The following is a 22,492-nucleotide window of genomic DNA, read 5'->3' as shown; positions in this document are numbered from 1 at the left end:
TCTACCTGGTCCAATGGAACTGTAGAGGGGCTAGCCTCATTCCTACTTCTTTTTTGAATTCACTCCTCATTAAGAGGGGTCTGCAATACTGGAGGGTTTCCCATGTTTGTATCAGTCTGGGTCAACTCCTCAGAAATGCTCTGTGACCCTGAATATTTTCCTTGTTCTGAAGTCTTTGGTTGTACGGATGTTTGTGCACTATGCTCCTATGTTGGTCTCTATGAAGATTCTCCAGGCACCTATACAAAGGAATCCAGATCAAGACTTCTTTCCAAGTCTTTCATAACATTTTCTACTTCAACTTGTGTACAATCTTGTTCTATAAGTGTTCCCTCCACCCATTCATTTTGATTTGCATATTGTTCTATCTCTGGAATTCTATGATGGATGTAGGGGGATAGCTTATACTTTTGCCTTCTGTTACAGATGAAGCTATGAGGATCATCAAGCCAGATGAAACTCTTTTCCAATCTCAATCTCTCAAGGATTTTCTCTGCCTCCTTCCCTGCTCTTTTGTTGTTGTAAATAAATGGGCCTAGGTGATCCTTTATCCTTAGCTGACCTTTCTTCTTAGTCTTGATAAAGTGGATTTCATTAGAATTTATCATTTGCCTATAGTACTCCAGGGAAAATAATCGCATGGGGAGGCATTTGGGCAGTGTCAAGGGAGGCAGCTCACACTCATAAATTTTGATCTCGATATGGTTCTAGTATAAGTCCCCAACCTTGTATTGTTTGGATAACTAAAGAATTCCCTTAATATAACACTAATTATGGGAGGGGGACTTCCTCTCAACATGGTAGTTACTGGATGCATAAATTGATCAATAAAATTTGTATAAGGATGGGGAGAAGAATGCGAATAGTGAAAAATGGAAGTCCAAAAAATGATTGACCTAGGGTTTCCTCTGGTGTCAAGATTTTGTACAGAAAAAGGGAATTTATCAGTTTGGTAATAGAGGAAAAGATGATACATGATTGAAGAATATTTAAATACTCTCTCGTTCTCTAATCTCATGAATTGGTCAAGCATCTTATCAACAATGAATGCACCATAGTCAAATTTGGTTGCAGGAGGTTGGCGAGGGGTGAAAATAGACATGTAGGCAAAGGTCATTTCATCTACAAACTCACTAGTGGTAAAACCCATAATGAAAGAAAACATGGTGAAAATATCCCTGCCCAGACCAGTAAAGGCACATGACATGTAAGGAAGGGGGTCTTTTGATCTATAATTTTCTTTAATGAAAGTCTGATTGACTTGGTTAATTTCGGAACTAGACAACCTTGAATATTTTTGAAGTAAATCGGCAATGGAAAGGGGAGTGAGGTCCTGGCCAGGCTATAATTGCAACATTTCATTTATAGATTGAACTGTAATGGTGAAAAGGACTTTCTAGTCAGGGGACATTTCAGTTCTCATATTGGGGTCGTAGTTTGCATGGCATTGGTGGACAATATATGGGAAAATATGGACAGTGGGGAATTGATATTTAGGTAGGTTTGACTCTAAAAGACCTATTTTATCAGCATTGTTCAGATAATTGTCCTGATACTTGTAGTATAGCTTCAAGGGGGTTTCATCAAAAGTAAGGTCCTTGATTTGAAAATCTTTATCAGCCAAGGGAAGGTGGTCCAAATCCCTGTGGGGAGTAGTGATTGCCGTGACATTTAGGGCGACATGAGCTTCAATCCTTGGTTCTTGTGTATTCAAGGAAGAAAGTTGTGGTTTTGAAGGATTTCAAATAAAATAGGTGCTTCGGGAAGCCTTGGGGCTAAGAAACAACATAATTGTACTGGATTCCTTGAGTTTAGAGTAATTTGGTGGAGGTTTCAGTACAAAAACAGGGTTTTTGAGAAGGAAATGAGAAAAATACCTAGTTATGATTGACTGAAGGTACTAATGGCTGTGGTGAATGCTTTACTAGGTACACAGAGTAGTCCATAGTGGCCTGGAGTTCAGCGACTGATGGTGGTTGGCAGTTGGGAGTAAGTTGCTGGTCTGGACGTACTCTGTGCGTGCATGGAAGGCAGAAGTTTATTTTCTCGGTAAAAAGGGAAAAAATGAGTATTTTTGTTTTATTCACAAAGTCAATGACTTTTGGCCGGTGAATGGGAAAATGACAGTTGGTGTCAACTAATTGATGGGACACTTTGTCGTTTAGCAGAGGCAGTAAGCAGGAGCAGTAATGTTTCTCATCGCACAACTCTTGAGAAGTTGGTGGTTTTGAAAGAGTGTCGCACGATGCCACAAATTGAATGACACGTAGCATTGGCGAAAAGTCAAAATAGCTTGTATCAGGTGGTTAACGTTTGACCGAAGGCTTGTGCGATATGAGCGAGATTCATTGGATGAGAGAAGGCAGATCATGCGGTAGTTGACAGCGGCAAGTGTTAGGGAGTTAGTGGAGGTGGCCCGCTAGCATAATCAACATAATTAAAATGACTTTAATTATATCGGGGATGACAGGATTGGAAAAATAAAGGATTAATAACTTTAATGGTATCGGGGGTGATTGTATTGGCAGAGAGGCTATTAATTAATCCAGATGAGTAATTAATCACTCTTTTAACACGTCGACGGGTTTTGGCTCTTAGTTAATCATGGTTCGATTAATTAATCCAACTTAATTAATGTTACTATGGTTTATTTTCTAAACCATCGGGATGGGATATTTATTTATTTTGGGATTTTTATTAATAATATGGGAAAGGGTAATTTGTTTTGGAAGTTAAATAGATAATAAGAATTAAGAGTTAATATGACCATGGAAAAGGAAAATGCGGTAAGTAAATGTTTCCGAAAATAGATTCATCATCCAACATTATGACTTAGGCTAAAATGTGTTTGGGGGGGTTTTTATAAAGAACCTTTTATTTTTCCTAAGTAAAAAAGTGATTTTACTTTAGGAAAAGGATTTGAAGGGAATGAATGCATTATGAAGGGGGTGAATTTTGATGAAGGGGCTTTAGCACTTAGACCTTACAAGTTATTGGGCCGAGGGTCAGATCCCTCCAGAAGTCAGAGAAATGCTCTGAGCCCCTTTATCTTTCAACTTGTTGGTGCCTTTAGTACTTATGGGAAACTAGTAAAATTTAGGGAAAAATGAGTGAAGAGGTTAATTAGTTTGACTTTTGTCTATGATGTAAATGTCTTCATCGTCATCCATATCTTTAAGTTCTTTTGATGATGAAAGTATATGACTTGATATTTGAATAATCATTCATCATACATATTTTGCAACCATTCATCTACTCATCGTACCTACTTATCCTACCATTTTTTCTTCTTTTATTAGGGTGCACTTAAACTGGAAAACCCTTATCAAAACCATTTCTTTTCTTTTACAATGGTATTCTAACTATATCTGACCTTATTACATCCAAGGGCTTAGATTAAACTGTTGAGCATCGTTTTATTCACTTTACCTATCTACTTATCTACCAAGATTAAATAGTTTGGTCAGATTTTATTCTCTATCTCTAAGCATGAAATTCAAAACATGGAATAACCAAGATTAAACTATTTGGTTACCATGGATTGCAGCATAAGTAACAATTTGCACACAATCATTTATACTAAAAGTAAAATAGTAGTGGCATTTTGACTAGCACACTTTCATGGTCTTTTTATTTTTTTGGGGTTCATTTTCTTTTATTTTTTCCTGACCTTTTCATTCTCTTTTGTCCTTTTATTCTTTTTCTAGGACATACCCTCTTTACATTTCTTAATTTTTTGATATTTTACAAATATGGAAAACATTTGCAATAAGCAAAGGTATGTACATATTTCAGAGCTAAACCAAGTCAATCATGATATATGACACCTATTGGTATAGGAACATAACATCTCAGGTTCAGTATTGTTGAATGTATTAGGGGAAGCTTTGGCAAAGGCTTTGTGTGACAAGTTAGGGACTTTGTACCAATCTAAGTTTTTGGTGAATAAACTATTCCTATAGAAAAAGTTGTATAACCGGAGGATGAAAGATCGAGACTCGGTGACAGAGGATCAGAACGCATTTAATACTATGGTAAGCCAATTATTATCAATTGATATTAAAATTTCATATGAAGATAAGTGCATGAGTTTGTTGTGTTATATACTAGATTCGTGGGATAGTCTGGTTGTTGCAATAGGTAGCAATGTAATTGCCTAGCAGTTTGATGAAATAGTCTCATCCTTAATGTTCGAGAAGATGAAACGGAAAAATATGGAGGGCCAGAAAGGTGATGCCTTGTCTATATAAGGATGGTCCCAAAACACAAACAAAACTAAGTCTTGAAGTGGGATATCTAAATCTAGAGGGAGATACAAATCTCTAGGTAAACCTAAAAGGTGTGCTGGAAATGAGGAAAGGAAGGGCACTTCAAAAGGGATTGTAAACTAAAGCTCCTAAGAAAGGAAAGGGATCTAATGATGCTCCTTCTGTAGACGAGAAAACCACCTCAGATGAAGGTGGGGATGTTCACTTGGCTTCTTCTTCAAGTATACATGTATATCATGGTTGATTGACTTAGGTTCATCGATTCAATTCACTCCCCATAGAGAGTGGTTATGCGAGTATGAGAAATATGATGGTGATCATGTATTATTAGGGGATGACAGGAAGGCTAGAATCATTGATCGCGAAAAATTCAAGTTGAAGTGGCAAGGTGGAAGAATTATAACACTTTTGGGTGTTCGACATATTCCCGCATTGGCTGGAAATCTGATTTTTGTAAGAAATCTTGATGATGCATGTGTAAAAATAGTGTTCGAGAAAGATACCTGCAAGACGGTTCGGGGAGCACTAATATTGATGTGGGGAGTTTGGATTTGAACTTTGTACAAGCTTCAAGGAAGCATTGTTATTGATGGGTGCAACATTTCTGTGGTTCCTCAAAGTGGAGCAGAATATCTAGTGGCCTTTGGAGAAAATACAATGTTATGGCATCAAAGGCTTGGACATATTGGATCGAAGGGCCTTCGGATACTCCATGGTAATGATATGGTATAAGGTATCTCTAATATCTCTCTGGATTTTGATTTCTATGAAAATTGAGCATATGGGGAGTAGAATAGGGTGAGTTTCCCCTCTGGTGGTCAGAGGGAAAAACATATATTAGAGCTTGTGCACATTGATGTGTTTGGACCTGTGTTGGTTCCATCAATAGGAAATTCTATGTACTATTTATCAATTATAGATGAATTCTCAAGGAAAACATGGATATATCTCCTTAGAAGTAAATCTAAAGTCTTTGAGAGGTTTAAAGAATTTAAGGCTCTGGTGGAAAACTAGAGAAAGAAGAAGATAAAGGTGTTGAGGATAGATAATCGTGGAGAGTTTTGCAAGAAGGAATTTGAAGATTTTTGTAAGAAGTGTGGTATAACATGGTAGAAAACTACTCCATACGCACTCAAGAAAAATGGAGTTGTAGAAAGAATGAACAAGATGTTGATGGAAAGGGCAAGAAACATGCTTAGTGGTATCGGGTTAGGACAACAATTCTGGGCAGGGGCGGTGGAGACTGCATACTAGCTGGTCAACAGATCATCTTCATCAGCATTGGAGGATAACACTCTACAAGAGGTATGGACTGATTAGAAAACTTTTGTTTCACATCTGACGGTATTTGAATGTGATTCATATGTACATGTTCCAAAGGAGAAAAGAACAAAGTTGGACAGTAAATCTGAAAAGTGCATCTTTATTGGGTATAAGGATGATTTAAAAGGTTATAACCTTTGGAACTCAAAAACAAGGAAGGTTGTGTATAGCCAATATGTGGTGTTTAGAGAGGTGAAGGATGTTATTAAACGTGAATTGCTACCAAAGGAACCTTTTGACAGTGTTGGACTTGCCAACATTCATGGGATGTCCTCGGTATGAAATCCAAACTAGACCTCACACCGTTTGGTGTAGGAGTCGCATCCGATATGATGGCCTGATTTCCATTGTCTTGAAGGTTTGTCTTAGATCTTTCTTGTCAGCACATGAGACTGGTCTGTTTTGTCTTCGAACAATGAGGTTCATGTGCCTGATGGGTGCTATTGTTACTTGTGTCATGGTTATTTCACCACAGAGGGAAAGGGTGCAAGTGAGTCTCCATTCGAAAGGGAAGAGTCCCAACTCTGTTAGAGACACACAACACAATAGGACATGCGCAAAATCTGACAAAGTAGTCAACACAGATGTGGCAGTCACAAGCACACAATGAAGGAGTAGCACCTACAACACTCAATGGAGTAGGTCGCGTAAGTGTGGCGGTCGTTATAACAACTTTTTAGGAAACATTATGTCTAGTTTCTGGTGAGGAAACCCACATGGGCAAGACATATTTAACAACTTATACAACAAACTTTCATAAACATATGTATTAGAACAAGTAAAATAGTTTAAATATCTTAACGCACGTTAAAGAAACATGCATTAACAGTGTCCAAAGGCTAGTCTTACAAACAATTACAATACCTATGTTAAAATTTGTTGGCCTATTAAAAGGCTTTTGAATTAAGGGAAAGTTCCAAGACACATCGGTACACTATACATCACTAACACGTAACCAGGGCATTGCAGCCACTGATTGCTCCTAAAAGAAAAGATTACAGAATCTTAATGCTATGTGGGAGGAACCAAGGTGAAAAATATATTGCATGTACAAACGAGGGGTATTTATAGCCAAGGGTAAGAATGGCCCTTGTGACTGTTCGACTTCCCTCATGACTATTTGACTTACATGACTCTTCAACTTTACATGACTCTTAATACTTACATGTGGGTCTCTTTGACTTCCACATTACATTACATTTATTACAACAGTATGGCTCACAATTGTGATTTGGCCGAGATGACTCCTAACATGATTCGACATGATAGAGCTGGTATGTTCATGTTGCTGGTGGTGTCCGTATCGAGTTGCAGTGTTTTTGAGTGATGAATGTGCTCTTGGTGTCTCATAGCTTCATCTCCACATGGCAAGGTGTGTGAAGTCTTCGATTGTCTTGGTGTTTGCTTGAAGTTTGCACATGCATGTTCCTCCTTTGCTTGTACTTTGACATGACTCATGTGTTCTTCCATTCACAAAAAAATCTCCTTTCATGAATTCCTCATTTTTCCATTCACGAAACAATCTCCTCACATGCATTCCTTGTTCTTCCATTCAAGAACAGATCTCCTTGCATGTGCTCTCCTTGCTCATCTCATTCGTCATCCCGTCATGTCTGATCTATGTACCTATATCTACAATCACTCCCAACGAGATGACATCAAATCCACAAATCCCCTAGCCTACCATGATGCATTATCCTTCTCTTTCGATTATAGGTTACTCGGAGAGAGGACAAGGATCTTGAAACTCCACAAGGCATATTTCAAGTCGGTATGTGGGCATTAGGACTTGCTGGTGAAAATTGCGTAAAGGTCACTAAGAGACTTGGATGGCCAATCCAGATCAACAGTGACTATCCATGGGATCTGGCTTGGCTGGAGGGATGATCTGCATAATGTTTTTAGGGAAGCAATGCAGGCAGTAGAAGGTTTGGCAGCAAAAACTACACAATTTTTGTGGGGTGCTAACAGTGGGTTGCAAGAGGCTTGCTTGGAAAATTACATAATTTTTCAGGGGTGCTGGCAGCGGGTTAGCCTACTGAACATGTGAAATTTCTAGGAGGCTAGCCTACTGAACATCCTTGAATATTTTCTGAGTTGATTGGGATTATGGGAAGCTATGTGACTATTCATCAAAACTGCGTAGTTTTTTGGGTGAGTAGCAGGTCGGCTGATTGGGTGACTGGCTGGAAAAACTATGGAATTTTTTGAGAGAGAAAGTGATGGACACAGGGTGTTTGTCTGACATGTCTGTGAAGTTTCTTAAGACACCGAAGTAGGCTTTCTTTGCATATTTTGTGTAACTTTCTGGGGGAGTGAGTCTTGGGGTCATTTCCTAGTCAAACTCTCCACTTAACCATCTAGGTGCTTGGTTGATGTGCTAGCAGGTAGCACAGTTTGGAATGGCTTGCTGGGAAACTTCCACACTATTCTATGTGACAGTTGGTCTAGTCGATTCCAGGGTTGCATAATGAACTTCCTGGGAGGTAGCCTCAAGCTCTGCATAATTCTCAGCAGTAGTACATAATCACTAAGAGTTGAAACTACATAATGTAGCTCAACGAATGTCATGTTGTTGTAGGATTGTCCGGTCGTTAGAATTTCAAAAAAGTGAACAAGTATGTGAATGATTGAACTTGTGCATGCGTTACCTTGTGAACACATACCCAACATGACTTGACGACAAGACACCTCGAACCATAAGGACAACAACACTTAGTGTGACTGACCGATGGTGCAAGTGATAGGCACGACACTTGTGATAGATCGTTGAATGACCGTGAATACACTTGTGCGTTAGTACATACAACATTATGTGTTAGTGTGATGGATGTGTACATAGCGAACAAAACTCAAACACAACCTTCATCATCACCAGAACGAGGTCACAAGCATGACACAACAATCAACATGCCGAAGACGACAGTTCATCAAACAAGAGAAAAGGAAGTAGGACATGTAGAAGAAGGAAGTAGGAAGTAGGAAGTAGGACTAAGGATAGGATGATATGACAATAACAAGCAGTCCTAAAAAGTCAACTAAGAGGTGTACATCGAAAGGTGTTATTTACTTACCATACTTACCCTCAAGAAGATCATGCATCTGACGAAGTTTTCATGTGGTCCTGATATTTTCCATTGATTGGATCCTTGGTCCCTCTCCTCAACTCCTTCGAAGTGATTTCAGCATGTCATCCTTTCCTGTAGTCTCTGAGAGGTACATATGCACATTTTTAGCAGACATTGACTTCTGCTAGAATGAGGCCCTGGGGGGCCCTTTTGTGCAGTTTCTGCACACAAGACAGATAAGACAACTTGGACAACACTATGCAGCTTTGAGGCTCAGGGAATTGTTGTAGGACAGGGGTCTTCAGAGGACACCTCTATGCAATTTCTGAGTGCAGTGCAACTATACTACTCTATTCATTTTTGGAGAGCAATTCTGGCTAGGGTCTCTATGGGCTGTGGGGTATTAACAGGGAAGGGAGGTTGATGTCTCTGTGCATTGTAGGGTTTCAACAGGCAAGGGAGGAAGCTTGATGGTTGCAGAAGAAAAATGTACAATTCTGGGAAGTTGTATGAGGCTAAGTTTCTTCGGAAAATGGCTAAGTGTGATATCATTGAAACATATGTAAACATTGATAGGACTTGAGTGTGATCGCACAGGAACACTTAGTGACACAATGTAGATGATGCAAAATACATAAGACATACTTTTCTTGATGCAACAACCTTCATGATGTGAGTACGTGAGGTGAGTGTCAAACATGCCTATGTGATGATAACCACTCATATGCACACAATTCCCTTGAAGAAAGACAACATTCCCTTTGCATGAAAAAAACAACCCTTATGCCCAAATATGACACATGTGTTGAGATTTGCTACAAGAAATGTTAAAAATAGAAAATGCTAAAAATAGCACTGTTATAAATAGTTGGGCTATAAATAATAGTTCAGCCATTGGTGATCTTAGCAACAATGGGTGAAAAGTGTAAGTTCTAAGAATAGCATTTCGGGATACCTTCTTATTTTAGTCAGTCCCTGGACTAAACATAGGAAGTAAAATTCGAATTTGATATCAACAGCACTTTGGAAATTACTTAATTAATTCATCTTGAGTTAATTAGTTAAGGAATATCAAACTTGAAGTCTATGTGAGGACATGCAACAGTTTCTCCTTTGATTGAGGAATTTAACATTTAGTTAAAGAGATAAGGATGAGTTGTAATATTGAGTTGTAATTAGTTGACTTATTTTAACTTAGTCAAGTTGAATTAGATTAACTTAACAATTTGTTAAATTAGTGAGAATTCAGTTAGTTCATGCTTGCATGCATGTAACTACTGTAATTCAGATAACTGAAGATTCACTCATGGATAACTCATGCATGTCAGTTCAGTCAAAGACCTAGTTGAGATCAGATGGAGGGACAATGTACTATCAGTTGCCAGGATATTCCTTGGTGAATATTGCTTGCATGCAGAAGGAATATTATTCCTTATGGATTGCGCAGTTGGACCTGAGGTTACAGTGAGTGTGATGAGGCCAATTCACACATGTGATATCATTAGACCCTAATCAAAACTATGCAAGGAAATAGGAAGCTTGGAGGGCTTGAGGAAGATATATTCTATGTCTTTTGAGTCTGTGAGCTGTATTATTTGATTGCAGAGAGAGTCGGATAGCTTGTGAGCTAATTCCTTTTGTAACTTGAACAAGATTTCCACTTGTGTGATAATATAGAGTTGTGGTTTTAGGTTGGTGCTTTCCCCAGTGATATATTTTTTGTGTTATGGTTGATTATTTCTCGTTCTCCGTTATATTTGATCATGCTTGATGTTGCTCATGTTCGATTAAGCTTCCGCTAAATTGTCTGTAGAAGTAGATCAAGTGTTTTGCTTTAGTACATTGCATTACCAGGTGATCTACAGTGGGAATTTCTACATGGTATCAGAGCAAAGGTGATCAAAGAAGAACAATATACAAGTAGGAGAAGTACAAAGTTTGGTTTCTAAATATTGCATTGAGTTCTCATCACATCTATTTCACCTATGGCATTCAGTGGTTTAAGACTCAAATATGCCCTTGATGGTAGTTCGAATTATATAGCCTGGAAGGATTGCATGGAGGCAGTATTAGAAGATAACAGCCTAAAGGAGTTCATTGATCGAGAATTCCAAAAGCCGACTAATGCTACTCAATTGGCGGAATCAAAAAAGTGTGTTGCTAGAACATGGAGAATCCTCTTGGAGGGAGTTTGAGATCACATTGTCTCGAGCCTCCATGGGAAGGAGACTCCATTTTCAATGTGGAAAACATTGAAAGATCTTTATCAGTGTAGCAGCAATCAGAGGAAGTTGGCGCTAAAGGACAAACTTTTAAAGATCAAGTGCAAAAAGGGCGACACAATCTCTACGTTATTGAACAAGCTGACCACCTATAGGGATCAGCTTGCAAGTGTAGTGGTTGTGATTGCTGATGATGACATGGTGAGTCTAGAACTCCTTGGTCTACCTAAGAGCTGGCATAGCTAATAGGACTCAATTAATGGAAGAGAGAAACTACAAGATTGGGAAGGACTTTGGTCAGACCTAATGCGAGAGGAGATAAGGCGGAGCACCAGGGATGGATCTTCACCAAAACAAGATGATGAAGAAAATCTAGCTTTAGCGAGTAAAGCTAAGAAAGGGAAAGGGAAGGCATCCCAATCCAAATCTTCTCATGGTGGGAAGAAGGTTGACAATTCAAATGTGCAATGCTTTCACTGTCATGAAGTGGGCCATTATGCTATGAATTGTCAACAGAAGAAATCCAAGAGGGGTTCCTCAAAGGGATCTTATGGTGATGCACTGGCTTCACAATCTGAGCTAGATTTCTCCCTTATCGCATGCATGGTTTCATCCATGGTGGGATGTGTTTGGTACTTGGACAGTGGAGCCCCTTTCCACATCTTAGGTGACAAGAATCTTTTCTGTACCTTGGAGGAGAAGGATCTCCAGATGCGGATCAAGATGGGTGATGATGGAAAATACTGTGTCTCAGGTGAAGGTATAGTTGTGTTTCAGAGGGAGCGTGGTGCTCCTCTCACCCTATCTACTGTTAAGTATGTACCAGGTTTGAAAAAGAATCTTGTGTCTGTTGCTATGCTAGAAGATAAAGGCTATGATGTAGTCTTTAGTAAAGGAAAAGTTTTCCTGAGGCATATCAGCACCAAACAGACCAAGCGAATAGGGATTCGAGTAAAGAATATGTACAAGCTGGAGGTAGATGACTGTGCTACACTAAGTTCCAAAGAAGACGTGGTACAAAGCCAAGATGTTGGCGAGATATGGCATAGGAGATTAGGCCACTTGCATCACGGGGCCTTGAACATCATGCAGCAAATTTCTACCGGATTACCTAAGGGAAAACTTGAGCAGATGAGTACATGCAAAGGTTGTACCTTGCGTAAGTATGATAAATCTTCCTTCCAAGATCAGGATAGTAGAGCTGGAGCAATCCTAGAGTGAGTTCACTCAGATGTATGTGGACCATTCTCTACAGCCTCCACCGCTAAACAACGGTACTATGTTATTTTTATTGATGATTTTTCTCGTAGATGCTGGATCTACTTTATGCAAAAGAAGGATCAAACCTTATTAAGGTTTTGTGAGTTTAAAGCCTCGGGAGAGAAAGAATATGGGAAGAAAATAAAAGCCTTGCATAGTGATAATGGTGGAGAGTATGTTCCCCAACAGTTTAAAGACTTTTTTGCTGCAGAAGGAATTAAACGGGAATTGACAGCAGACCATAACCCACAACAGAATGGGGTGGCCGAAAGGAAGAACAGATCTATTCTTGGAGCAGCTCGAGTGATGTTGCATGACCAAGGCCTACCACTTCATTTGTGGGTTGTGGCATGCAATACAACAGTGTATCATCAAAATAGAAGTCCTCATCGTATCTTGGGGATGAAGACACCTATGGAGGCTTTTTCGAGGAAGCGACCAGATGTGAGTCACTTTCACATCTTTGGATCACCAGTTTCCTATCATGTGACCAAAGATTCTCGGAAGAAGCTACACCCAACAGCTGAGTTGGGGATACTTGTGGGGTACACAGATACACCCCACAACTATCGTGTGTATCTGCCTGTCAGTAAGAGGACCATAGTGTGTAGGGATTTGAAGTTCGACGAGAAGAGAGCCATGCGAGTGTCACTTGAGAGGGAGCTCAAGTTGCATGGCAATGAGGAACTTTTAGTTCCAAAGGAGGAGGAGCCTCTTGATGATGTGGATCAGCCGCATGCAGAGGATCCAGTAGGGGAGACCACCACTCCTGGAGAGTCATCCAGAGATGGGCAGAAATGCTTACGAGAAGCTGACAAATTGATACAGGATGCGAGAGAGAATGTGGGGCAGCCATCCTCTTAGCGCAGATAGAGGAGATCTCCCGAGAGATACACTGGCTACATGGCCCTAGTTGGGGAGTCTGTAGCAACCGAACCTTCTTCTTTTCAAGAGGCAGTGTAGCAACCAGTTTGGGTTGATGTAATGGTCGAAGAGTATGATTTTATCATGCGGAATAGTGTGTGGGATGTTGTCCCCAGACCTACAGACAAGTCAGTGCTTAGTTCCCGATGGCTTCACAAGGTAAAGAAGGCAACTGATGGTAGTGTTGAGAAACACAAGGCAAGGTTTGTTGCCCGAGGTTTCTCACAGGTTGAGGGGATCAACTATGATGAGACCTTTGCTCCCATAGCAAGGTACTCATCTATCGAATCGATGCTAGCTCTATTAACTCAGATGGGTTGGAAGATCCATCAGATGGATGTGAAGATGACATTCCTCGATGGGAAGATTAAGGAAGAGGTATACATTGAGAAGCCCGAAGGATTTGATACCTTCGATCGCGAGTCGCAGTTTGTCAACTCAAGCGAGCACTGTATGGGCTGAAGCAAGCACCGTGTGCTTGGTATACTAGGATCGACAACTATTTCACTAGGTTAGGCTTCACCAAGAGTGAAGCAGATGCGAAACTTTATGACATCATGGTAGAAGGTAAGCCATTAATTATTATACTTTATGTCGATGATCTAATTTTGACAGGTGATGACTAGCTGATACAGTCTTGCAAGGAGATCCTTGCAAGAGACTTCGAGATGAAGGACATGGGCCTCATGCACTACTTTCTAGGCATGGAAGTGTCACAGAAAGATGGGGAAGTATTTGTGTCTCAAGGCAAGTATGCCAATGAGATACTCAAGCGCTTTCACATGGAGAAGTGCAAGCCCATGTAGACTCCTCTAGCTAGGAACTAGAGGAAGGAGGATGCTACTTCAAGTGAGGTAGTAGCTGCTACTATTTATCGGTAGCTGGTGGGTTCACTTATGTATCTGGTGAAAACACGACCCGACTTATGCTTTGCGGTGAACAAGCTAAGTCAAGCTATGGTTCAACCTACCAAGTTGTTTTGGAAGGCAGCGAAGCATGTGTTGAGATATCTCAGAGGCACTACATAGTACGGATTGTGGTACAGATGGACAGAGGGAGTCAAGCTGCAAGGCTTCATGGATGCGGATTGGGCTTGTAGTCCATCAGACCAGAAGAGCACTTATGGAGGAATCTTCAACCTTGATTCAGCTGCAGTTTCTTGGTATAGCAGGAAATAGAGATTAGTTTCACTTAGCTCAGCAAAGGTTGAATACATGGCTACCAGTGAGGCAGCATGCAAGGCCATTTGGATGTGGAAGATTCTAGTGGGATTGTTTGGTTAGATGAGGGATCCTATGGTGATATATTGTGATAATCAGAGTTGCATAAAAACCCCTGAGAATCCATTGTTTCATGACAGGTCCAAGCATATAGATATATGTTACCATCATCTACGGGATTGTGTGGTCAAGAGGATCATGATGTTGCAGTATGTTTCAACCGAGGAGCAGGATGCTAATGTTTTGACTAAGGCATTGTCAAAATGCAAGTTCAAGTTCCACAGAGATAGGATCGGGGTTACTGATAATCCCTTTCTTGTTGAGAGGGAGTGTTGAGACTTGCAACGAGAAATGCAAAAAATAGAAAATGCAAAAAATAGAATTGCTATAAATAGTCATGCTATAAATAACAGTTCAGCCATTGGTGATCTTAGCAACAATGGGTGAAATGTGAAAGTGCTAAAAATAGCTTTTCTAAAAATAGCATTTCGGGATCCCTTCTTATTTTAGTGAGTCCCTCGACTAAACATAGGAAGTAAAATTCGAATTTGATATCAACAACAGTTTGGAAATTAATTAATTAATTCATCTTGAGTAACTTACTTAAGGAAAATCAAACTTGAAGTCTATGTGAGGACATGCAATAGTTTCTACTTTGATTGAGGAATTTAACCTTGAGTTAAATAGAAAAGGATGAGTTGTAATATTGATTTGTAATCAGTTGACTTATTTAACTTAGTCAAGTCCATTTAGATTAATTTAACAGTTTGTTAAATTAATGAGAGTTCAGTTAGTTAATGCTTGCATGCATGTAACTACTGTAATTCAGATAACTGAAGGTTCACTCATGGATAACTCATGCATGTCAGTTCAGCTAAAGACCCAGTTGAGATCAGATGGAGGGACAGTGTACTATTAGTTGCTAGGATATTCCTTGGTGAATATTCCTTGCATGTAGAAGGAATATTATTCCTTATGGATTGTGCAGTTGAACTTGACGTTACATTGAGTGTGATGAGGCCAATTCACACATGTGATATCATTGGACCCCAATCAAAACTACGCAAGGAAATATCTTATAGACAATTTTGTGCCTTGCAGCATCAGGCATGAATTGTCAATAATCCAAGGGATCCAAAGTCCCTAAACATGATGTTCCTACCCCTAGAGGAACAAGGTCAGCAAACCAACAGCTCTCAGATCAGTTCTCCACCTGAAAACACTCAAAAACAAGCAATCCTGAAATCAAAGCAGGTGCTCCACTAGGCTTCTGCGCTGAAACTCAACTCCTCCATGGTGTACCTGCGTTGCAAAGCAGGTAGAACAAAGGCCACCTGCGCTGAGCGAGATGGGACAAGTGGCACACTGAGTCATTGCTCTGGAATCTTCCAAAAATGACACTTGGATCAGGGATTTCGCCTTGTGATGAGTCAGAGGCTCTGTTTCTCCAAGTGGAAGCAAGGTTCTCCAAGTGGACTCAAGAACTGAAGATCAACTGAAGAGAGAGAGGACACAAGGCAGATACACATCAGTTGCAAGCTGACTCATCCTTTCTCAATTCATCTATATATTGAGCTCTTTCCTATGAGCTCAAGAGGCTGGAATTTTGTGCAAAGTAATGATATGTTGTTGGTTTCACTATAGAACTATTGGGTGATTGCTTGAAGGAGGGGAAGAGGAGAAATTCTTTCTGCTGGGAGGTGTTGCTGGATTGGAGCCTTCAATGGTTGTAACCTTCTCAGAACTTTACTTCTTCCATTAATAAAAGCTATTGAGGTTCTTCTATATGCATTTGTTTCAATGATGTATTGTGATGATTGTATATTTGATTTATGCTAATCCTTGAATCAGTTATGAATGCATGCTTCTTGTAGTTTCCTTCTTTTTTATTTTGCAGGATCTCATTGTAGCTGGGCCAGCAAAAGAGCAAAGAGCTAGGAGCAAGCAGCAAAGAGAAGAGATTGGAGCAAATATTAAGCGCAAGGCAATGGTTAGTGCATTTCTTCATTCTCTCTTGCTTTCATAAAGAAGTAAACCTTAAGTAGTTTTGTTTACAGTTGTTGCTGAGGTACTATCACCCTTAGAGTGGGATAGGGTCATCCGAATCAGATACTTTTCCCTACAACAAACTGGCGACTCCGCTGGGGATCGTATCTGTTTGATTGTTTGTAGTATTTTGCTATTCATTTCCTGAACAAAAGAGTACCAAATCGAAAAGCTTTTGACTATATCAAAAGCGAAGTAGAGGGCAGCTACTCTAGCTCATTTCTGAGCATGTTCATGATTTGAAGAGATGATCTACAAGGATCCTTGTAAGCTCTTAGTGATAGCTTTTCATCTTCCTTGTCATCCCTTAGTGTGTGCTTGACTGATAGCTTCTGATTTGAGCAAAAACTGTGAATTTTTGAGAAAATTGTGACCCGGAAACTGAGAAAACGCAACTTTCGTTTTCCAAAGCAGGTAGTACACAGGCTACCTGCTTTGCAACGCAGGTCCCGAAGGGGCTACCTGCGCTGAGAGTCAGACTGGCTGTGCAGCACCTGCGTTGGCCCAATTTTGCCTTGTGCATTTGGGGTTTCCTCCCTTTTTCTTGCCTGTTTTCACTATAGATTTTGCAGCCAGTTACTAGTCTTGTACCTGTTCTGAAACCAACCTTACTTGCCATCATTCCGCCTCTGTTATATAACGAAATTGTACTTGTTCTTTTGTATTTCTTACATCATTTACAATTTCCCATAACGAAGAGTAAACTAGTCTTGCTTTGGCCTCTTAGATCTGAACCTGTGTTAGGCATTTTGCTGGTCTAAAGAGTTAGCTTGTTTGTTGTCCATAGCTGATTAGTCTTTTTACTTTCGTCATTATGGTTTGATTTCATGTATTTCTAGTGATTGAACAAGTAAATCTTAAGGTGTCTTTTGATTTTGGACAAACTTGTTTGTTTTCGCTTTAAATCGAAATCAAAGTTAAATAACAACTTTCTTTTTGTAATACATTAACATTAAGAAAGGGAAAAGAAAATACATGCATTGTGCATTTTCCATTTGACTGTTTGCATGCTGATTTAGGAAATTTTGCATTAGTGTGTGCTCTATGATCTGTGTGAAAAGATTTGCCTTTCTTCTCCTCAGTAGTTAAGATTTTTCAAAGTTGAAAGATTGAAAAGTTTGCTTCTCATCTTAGACTGCATTCAGGAATTTGTTACATACATCTCGTGGTGATCCTTAAAGGCAAACTGCTAAACAAGATCAACATTAAAATAAATTCAATTTACATAACAACGCTTTGTAACATAACGCAAACACATAGAGGTCTAGGTAGAGACGTGTTCCGGCGTCGTTAAACATAGTGACTGTCGATCTCTACGAAGGTGGGTGATTCCTCCTGAGAGTCGGTGGCACTAATACGGACTTGTGCTCCCACATACCGTCGCGTATATATTGGGAGACCCCTATAGGAACAAAGCCTTTATCCATAAGAAGCCGTGTCGGCCGCCCTACTGATCGCGATGCAGTGAACACAGCATTCACGAAGATCGACCACCCGTACCGTAAAACGTATTCTGTGGTTTCGCGAAAAGTTTGGCACACCCTCTACCTAGAACTCCAGAGTAGTTTCTTTTGGCCTTTTTCAAACTCTATAACTAAAAAAGTCCATCCGAGCATTTGTCACTTCGGGCTCGTTAAAACATCGAAGGAGACTAGAGTCATCTTTAGCTTTTTCTCGACTCTTAAAACATGAAAAAGCAAAGTTGTGTCTAAAGCGTCGTTAATAAAATTTATTTTAATCAGAACATAATCACCTGTTATTCCCACGTTGATCTTTCAGTTGAAAAGTATGGAGCCCACCAACCAAGGAAGTCACCTTGGTGAAAGTCCCAATCCCTTCTCCTCTTGGGGAGATGTTGGTGCGCCTCATATGGCCACATTGTCACTTCCAGGATTAACAATTGGCCTACCTGTATGGCTCTTTTCAACTAATGTAGTTCAGATCACCACTGATCCTGAGCAGTCGAATCAACAGTCAGACCAGTCTAGAGCTACCCTCCAACCTTCCACTTCTTACAATTCTTCCTCTGATCCTTCATCTTCGCAAGGTAGAGCCGGCAAAAGTCAGCCTCCCATGGAGAAGAAGGAGAAGAAGAAGAAAGAAAAGAAGCAGAAGGAGCCTAAGGCGAAGGCGACTGGGGGCAAGCAAAAGACATCTGACAAAAATCCACACACTGCACCGACCGGGCCTAAATCGCCATGTGTCATTTGCAAAGGGACCCACTTCCACCGTGACTGTCCTTGTATTCCCCGGATACTAAGGGACTGGTCCCCCAGGTTGCACAATCCGGTAGCATCAACCTCTGATAGACATGTTGATTGCATTCCGTCAACTAGCGAGAGTGAAGGACAAAGAGGGAGACCAAGATCACCCTGCAGACTGTGTGAAGGCGATCACGCCATCCACTGTTGTCCATTCTTAGATGAGGCAAAGAGAGTTTTGGAAGATCGTCCGGTTTCACCGTTATGACTTCCTCCTGGATACCAAAAACTCGTGCCAAGTCCCTCGATAGTTGAAAATCCAGCTGGGCCGATCAAGTGGTCAGCTGAAGTGTCGGTCATTGAGAATGAACCTACTGAATCCAGACCAGACGAAAGTCTAAAGGTCGAAACGGCAGTTGACCCGGTTCTTCCTTCAGAGGTTTCATCCTCAAATGACACCGTCGTTGAAGATTCATCTTCAAATGACGCCCTCACTGAAGAGAACAAGGATGACACCATCCAGATTCTTTTCATCAACACAGACTCTGATGAGCATCAGGGCAACGCGCCCATTCCTTTATCGCAGGAAGGAACATCGTCAGGGTCGTATCCGGCCGTGTATTCGGTCCCACCACCAAGCAACCTGGTTGTGTCCTTTGATTGGAATCAACTAGGTAGACCCCAGTTACCAGCCAGTATCCCATTCAGAATCATCGTCCAAATCTACAGAATGGTGATGGCTGGAACTATCATTGATGAAGGGGCATCTGTGAGTATCCTTTCCTCTATTGCTTGGAAAGCACTGGGTTCCTCGGCGCTTTTACCTAAGATGAGAAATCTATCAGGTTTTGATAAAGGAACCAGTCGCCCGTTAGGGATTCTCCCCAATGTTCCCGTTACATTGAAGGGGAAGACAGTTCATATGAACGTCATGGTCGTCCAGGGACCCTGGGTGTATAACTTACTCCTCGGACGAGACTATATATATTGCATGGAGGCGATAGTGTCCTCACTCTTCAGAGTTATGTGTTTTCCGCACGAAGGAAGAATGGTCAAGCTCGTAGACCAACTTTCATTTCCAGGATCACGCATCGCAAATAGTCAAATACCATCCCTTACCGGTTTATTCACTCAAGGAATGCCTCCACCCCCGGTTCTACTTCCCGATGAATGCGAGTGATTCGGGAGAAAGAACTGGGACCCAGGGGGTATGCACCCTGGCCTGCCTTGGGCAGAGAAAACTTTGGGTATAAAGTTAATTTCCGCAGAAGAATATGACTAGTCCGTACCCCGTCCGGCATGGAAAAGAGGGTTGTTCTAGGATAAAGTTCTTTTGTCAAAGTTATGTGAGTGAGATAATCAGCTTCTCGCTCCCCTTGTCTAGGTAAGTAGGATGCCGAGGGAGGAGATCCATTTGTGGCGGCAAGTAGCCACCATCTTTGAAGGCAAGCCTCACCCATTAAAACATATGTTTTGAAGGATAAGTAGGGGCAGCCTCCAAAGAAAGAGATGAAATTGCTGCAACAAGTGGTCACCATCTTTAGTAATCTAGTAATAGACATCGCCGGAAAAAGAGTTTAGTTTGCGGCAGCGAACAAAACCATTTTTCGGATAATAAGTAAGAGGCAAACCTCCCTCTGTAATGCCAATGTTTTATCTGTTGCGATCTTGCAAAAATCAAAAAGTGAACTGATGGGAAGACAAGTACCGTCGGCACCGAAAAATAACGAGAAGACAAGTATCGTTAAAAATATAGCAAGACGACAAGTAGAAAAACAGAGGTGGGACAGAGGAGGGGTAGCCTTGAAATTATACTTTATACCTGGGGGCATGCGAACCTTTTGGAGTGTAAGCACGGGACGACTATTTATTTTTTTAAATTTTTAGGTCCTCCCTTTAAACCTGTAGGTCTAACTCGTTAAACTCGTAGGATTAGCCGTTTCCAGCTTGCATAAAGAAAGGATGTGGGGCAAAAGTTAAAACTTGCCAAATTGGAGTAACTAGTGAGGTATAGCTCCTTAAATATGACTACCTCATCTGAGGCGTTCCTTGTATTAAGACTGGTATAATCGAGCAGTTTTAGCACACAGTTCATGCTCGTTAAAAAATAAACGCAAGATCCGAGCAGTTTTAGCACATAGTTCATGCTCGTTAAAAAATAAACATAAGTTGTGAGCAATCTTCCCCTAGAGTTCAAGCTCACCCAGAAAAAATGAACCGGTAAATAACCTTGGTAAATGTAACCTTTGACAGCCATATTAAAGCCCTTGGTCGTGTTCTTGCAGTCTCACCTCCACCATTCATTTGGCCAAACGTTCATCTCCATATGATTGTTTACCCATTTTGAGGAACAGCTGCGAAGAGTGATTTCACTAAGCCATCCTTGTGACACTGCCGTGATTGGAATATTCCAACCTGTACCTGGAATCTGCTGCTATCCCTGTTTATCACTCGTTCCTCAAAAGACGAGTCTTCTTTGAGCTCTTTTCATTGACTCATAAAATATGAAAAGTTTGCCGAGTTTTGGCCTTCCAGCTCGTTAAAGCAACCGGAAGAGCTATCCCTCCTCTAGATTTTAATCTTTTTGGACCTGAGGGATTATTGCACAAAAAGATCGAGCGCTTGCTTTGTTCAGCTCGTTAAAGCAATCGAAAATTCATCCCTTCTGTATTGTTTTATACTTTTTTGGACTTAAGGGATTAGATGACGAAAAAGGAATTTTGGAGTTGACTTTATGTACCTTTTCAGACTCTCTAAAGATGAAAAGGACCGAGTTATCCTTGTCGTTAGACTCGTTAAATTCATTAAATAGCGACAAACTTGTCTTTAGACGAGAACGAGTTTCTCTATCGCTAGGCTCGTTAAAACATAGCGATGGGCTTGCCCGAAGGGCAGGTTATAGAACAAGCATATGTTATCCTCCTCAAGCTTGACAAAAATAAAGAGGTACTGGTAAGCAATGACTGGGGAAAAATTGGGAGAACCTCACAGCTTTAATGGTAGCAAGTCACTCTTGAACATGACACTTTGTCCTCCGTATCACATCGGGTTGGGTTGTTTCATTCACCGGTCTCATCGCCATGGTCCTCGCCACACCATCCACATTTGGGGTAATGCTACCGATCCATCACATCAGTGTCGTTATATGTTCAAGAGATGTTGTTCTGCAAAGAGTCAACCGTGTCCCATCCACTGCCATACATTGTCCTTCATCCATTTCATGACCGCCACCCTGAATCATACATCACAGTTTGTTTTCACCTCATCACAATCACTAGCTCCGTTCCGTGTCACTGATGTGGGATTCATTAAGGCCCTCCTTTGACGGATCGCTCCTTGTCGACATCAGCTCATTATCCAAGGAGTTGATCTAGGAACAACCCCTTCAGTACTTTGAAGCTTGCATGCCTCAATGGCAAGTTTCTCACTTCCGGCGACAGGTATACATCAATGACCTTCGACCAGAAGATTTTGCATGGTGGTCGACGCCAAGTCCTTTATTCCCACCATGTGAATTGTACTGCTGTACCTTGAGGGTCATCATCCTTATCGGTGATTCCTCTCACGTTTGTTAACGGTTTACATCATTGACCGGTAATCAAGCGATGTCTTTCCATGTTCGACTTCAAGAAATTCTCACATGGATCAACTTGTACATCGAGTGAAGATCGGAAGAGATTGAAGACCCCGGATCTAGTTTCATCCATCCGAGCTGCGATATATATTCAGGATATAAATACATTTGATGTGTACATCATTGCAACAGATGATCATCCTTCTCAAAGGATGATAATTTCAGCAGAGACTTATCAGTCTACCATCAGACGATCGTCTGTTCTATGTACCAAAATGAATTTATAAAGCTGAGCATGGGAATGCCCGCCTCAGCTAGATCATGAAAAAGTATGAAAAATAATGTATTGTATTGAATCTTATTACAGGACACTTCTCAGTAGATTG

This window comes from Pinus tabuliformis, chromosome 8, assembly GCF_031772625.1.
Source record: "Pinus tabuliformis cultivar Carrire ecotype Pingquan chromosome 8, CPIR1, whole genome shotgun sequence".
Classification (NCBI taxonomy): Eukaryota; Viridiplantae; Streptophyta; class Pinopsida; order Pinales; family Pinaceae; genus Pinus; species Pinus tabuliformis.
The sequence above is the reverse complement of the archived record's forward strand: the minus strand, read 5'-3'. Positions refer to the sequence as shown.